At 35.5% G+C, this 4,714-nt stretch overlaps 1 non-coding gene across 1 annotated transcript; it reads left to right on the top strand.

Annotated features, from left to right (window-relative positions):
• The first annotated feature begins 2,180 nt into the window (after positions 1–2,180).
• On the top strand, positions 2,181–2,287 carry LOC113750952. Its single transcript, XR_003464717.1, has one exon. It is a non-coding gene; the product is annotated as a small nucleolar RNA R71 (small nucleolar RNA).
• The last annotated feature ends 2,427 nt before the right edge of the window (positions 2,288–4,714 follow it).

Below are 4,714 nucleotides of genomic sequence, written 5' to 3'. Positions count from 1 at the left end.
ATAGGAGAGATCCAAACACTATCAGAAATTGAAAAAATTATACCTGCATCCAGCCATTTAAGGATTTTTACTCTTACCACTTCTTTCATATTTAGATTTAACCTTCTTTGAGTCTCAACCACCGGTTTAGAGTTTTCTTCCAATAAAATCCTGTGCATGCAAATAGTTGGACTGATTCCCTTGATATCAGAAATTGTCCATTCTATAGCCTTTAAATGCTTCCTCAGAACACGTAAGAGTTTGTCTAGTTGTTCCTCATCTAGTGCTGCATTGACAATTACCGGCAATGTCTCTTTTTCTCCAAGAAATGCATATTTTAGGTGTTTAGGCAGCGTCTTAAGCTCAAGCTGTGGAGCTTGCTCACATGATGGTGGAGGCAATCATTTGCTCAATCCTAACTCCTCATACGCATTTCTCCTTTTATAAGGAACCTGTGCCTGCAAAAATTCAGTCATTTCTTTAACTTGTTCCTCTTGTAAACCTATACCATTAAGACAAAGTTTAAGAGAATCGTCATCAAGATTAACTTGACTCATCTCTAATGCCAATTCATCACATATGTCAACCGAATAAACATGGTCAATAAAAGAGGGATACTTCTCCACTTTGCTCAAATCAAATTCCACTTCCTCTTCACCGATTTGGAATTTGAACTTACCTCGTTTGACATCTATTATTGTACCTACAGTAGCCAGAAATGGTCTACCAAGTATAATATGTACATTTACATCTTCCTCCATGTCTAAAACAACAAAATCAGCAGGAATAATGAATTTCTGCACTTTAATGAGCACATTCTCTAATATGCCTATTGGATGTCTAATAGACCTGTCAGCCAATTACAAGGAAATGTTAGTGCGTTTTAACTCTTTCAACCTCAATTGCCTAGCCACAGTTAAAGGAATCAATGAAACACTTGCACCAAGGTCAGAAAGTGCTTTAGAGAATTCTACATTACCTATAGTGCAAGGAACTGTGAAACTCCCTGGATCTTTCAATTTTGGTGGCAATTTATTTTGTAAGATGGCACTACATTCTTCCATTAATGCAATTGTCTCACTATCTAATAACTTCCTTTTCTTAGTCATTATCTCCTTGAGAAACTATGCGTATGAAGGAATCTGCAAAATAGCATCAACAAAAGGAATATTAATATGTAATTGTTTGAAAATGTTAACAAACTTTTCAAATTCTTTGTCATTTCTTGAAGATTTCAATCTTTGAGGGAATGGCACCGGAGGAGGAATTGGTGTTGTATCTCCCATTTGTGGCTCATTTTCTTCCACATTTTCTTTCCCTTTAATTTTCTTGCCATCCTCTCCTAACTCACTTAGCTGCTTGTTCTCTCTTCTTTCACATTCTCTCTCATATTCAATTACTGGTGGCTCACCTACTTCCTTACTATTACAGAGGGTTATAGCCTTCACATGCTCTCTTGGGTTCACCTCAGTCTTGCTAGGTAAATCCCCTTGGTTGCGATTGTTCACCGCATTTTCTATTTACCCTAATTGGACCTCAACATTTCTGTACATGTTAGTGAGTTGGTCCATCCTTCCTTCAATTATTTCAAACCGTTGAGTAGTGGCACTGGCTAATTTTTCAATTTTATCATTTGATATATTTGCCAGCTTCTCAATTGCAATTTTCAAGTTGGTTTAGACTCCGAAAGTGGTTGCTTCGATTGAAAATCCCGTGGATTAACTGGTCTTTGTTGGTTTCCTTGATCCTTCCATTCAAAATTCGGGTGATTAAGCCATCCTGGATTATAGGTATTGGAGTATGGATTGTTTTGGGGTGGACGGTTGTAATTGTTGAGATATTGAACCTGTTCGCTGCTAGAACACATAGAATCATCATGATCTCCACCGCAAGTAATACAACATACAACAACTACACCTTGATTAGAGCTAGAACCAACGTGCCTATTAAGTATCTTAACCACATTATCCATTTTTGCACTTAACATATTCAAGGTATCTATTTCGAGCATACCTGCGGTTCTCCTTGTATTACCTCGTTCGTTTGCCCATTGGTAGTTATTAGCAGCCATTTCTTCAATCAATTGTTGAGTTTCCTCAGCTGTCTTTCCCATCAATGCTCCTCCTGCTGCCGCATCTACATCCGTCTTTGTTGGATAGGTGAGACCATTGTAAAATATTTGGACCACTAGCCAATCTGGTAAACCATGATGAGGACATCTTCGTTACAATTCCCGATAGCGCTTCCAAGGTTCATACAATGTCTCTCCTTCCTGTTGAGAGAAACTAGTTATATTTATTCTGAATTTTGCAGTTTTTTCAGGTGGAAAGAATTTATTAAGAAAAGCCTTAGCTAATTCTGCCCAAGTAGTAAAAGTATTTGGATGATAAGATTGTAATCAAACCTTGGCCTTGTCCCTTAGCGAAAATGGAAACAATTGAAATTTAATTGCATCATCACTAACACCATTAAACTTAATTGTATCACAGATTTCAAGAAATGTTGACAGGTGAGAATTTGGATCTTCAGTAGCATTACCTCCATATTGAGATTGTTGTACCATTTGAATCAGTGATGGTTTAATTTCAAAATTATTAGCATTTACCGTTGGCTTTGAAATGCTAGTTTGAGAACCTTGTGTTCATGGTAAAGCAAAATCTTGTAGGATTCGCCTATTTGGTTCATTTTCTGCCATTTCTTTCTCAAATGGTAATTCTATCAAAATTTCCTCTATCGGCTGCCAAACCTCTTGCTCCTCTTGATGTGGTTTGTTCCTCCTTTGTCTATGTAGTGTCCTCTTAATTTTTGGATCGAAAAGTGCAACTTCTCGAGACGCTCGGTGCATACATTACAAATAGAAATAATAAATATTATGCAACTTCAATTGTCAAAATTTGATTACAATGTAGGATTAAATATAATCAACTCAACTAACAAAAATAAAGCTGTCTAAATTAATAAAGATGATTAGGCTCTAATATTGCCACTCCCCGGCAACGGCGCTAAAAACTTGACGGGATTTTTATATCAATACAAGTTTAGATCCGATTTTTATATCCGTTAGTTGCAAGTATACAGGCCGAAACTATAATGTGGGGTATGTATCGGGTCGATCCCACGAGGAGCAAATTAAACAAGTACTAGACCCTTATTTTTCTCTATTATTTAGACTTACAATAAATTTGAGCAGAGAAAGTATATTGCTATAGTCTACAAATCTGATACACAAATCTAGTTTAACAAATGCTAAATTCAAATGGAGAAATTTCACTCAAGAAAGACTCTAGGGATGTAAATTCCACTTATGGCATAAACAACACAAATGAATGGGTTTACCTCTTGTTATTATTCTTATTTAACCAGAGATTCATTTTCAAAATTACCAAGTCTCATTCTCATGATGAAATGGCCTAGAGTAGTTTTAGTTTTCCCTATTTTCATGGTGAAATACTAATACCCCTCAGTTTTCTTTCATGAAATGCTAAGTAATCCACTTAAGTATATATCTATTTTCATGAAAATACAAGTTAAGCTCTACTCATGTTTTTCCATTGCTACTACCAATTGTCATTGAACAATAACAACTATAAACATGCTATTGGTGATCAATCAATAACAAGTAATCACAACTATACAAGTAGACAAGTTAATACAAGATATAACTAGTGTAAATCACATTCAATTCATATTATTTAACCATAAGTTTCATCTACTCCCTAGATAAAGAAAATTAGCTACTCATGAATGAGATAAAAATCAAACTCACAAGTTTATTAATGCAAAATATCATAAAGTACAAGTTCAAGAAAGATAAAAAAAAGCTTAGCTAATTGATGGTGAAACCCTCCAATTTCTGCTATGTTCTTGTACAAGATGATTACAAGTGAAAACTCCAAATGCTTCTCTAAGAACTCTTAGCTAGAGAGAAACTAGTTACAAGAGGGAAAACTAGCTACGTATGGTCCTCCAACTCCTCCCTTGTGTCTTTGCATAAAAGGTGGTAGAAAGTCTACTCCTCTCACTTTATAATTTTCTTCACTCAGATTTTGTAAATAGAAGTCAAAGATATGATGTTTCCTTTTGTCTACAACTCATTTGGTCTTCTCTTTTGTTGCAGAAGCATGTGCCACCGATTTCTGTCCCTCAAAATAGCTGTAAAAGTTGTAAGAAAGGTAAAAGAAAACGGTTGTGCCACTTGCTGAAGAGAGAGACAGATCCGAACCTCGGATTCGAGGGTTGAATATGGATCCGAGGCCTTTCTCTGATGGATCCGAGTTCGGATCGTTTGTACTCGGATACACTGCTCCAGAAATACAGACAAGGGCTCAGATCACCCCTTTTCTCACGGATCCGAGGTATTTTTCAGTTTTTCACTTCTTTTCGTTTTTCTTCATTTTTGCTCCTAACTTCTTGTGTACTTTATCCTCTGGATAATCCTTACACTTCTTTCAGCTCGTGCATAAATTTCATACATCGATATCCTTCATAATTTCACAAAATTAATACATTAATCCACTCATTGATCAAATTTTGAACACTTAAACAATATTTAAGGAATTATCTCCAATAGAGTTCAAAAATGGCTTTAATTTTCTCAAAACATACCAAAAGTTCATGTCAAAATTGTACAAAATACACGTTAAATATTCCCTTATCAGCAATAAAATAACAACCAATAATGCTATATTTTTTTAAGGATAATCTGTCACTAGACCCCCAATATTTAATAGATCCA

Source organism: Coffea eugenioides, chromosome 10, assembly GCF_003713205.1.
Source record: "Coffea eugenioides isolate CCC68of chromosome 10, Ceug_1.0, whole genome shotgun sequence".
NCBI lineage: Eukaryota > Viridiplantae > Streptophyta > Magnoliopsida > Gentianales > Rubiaceae > Coffea > Coffea eugenioides.
This window is presented reverse-complemented; position numbering and strand designations above follow the sequence as displayed.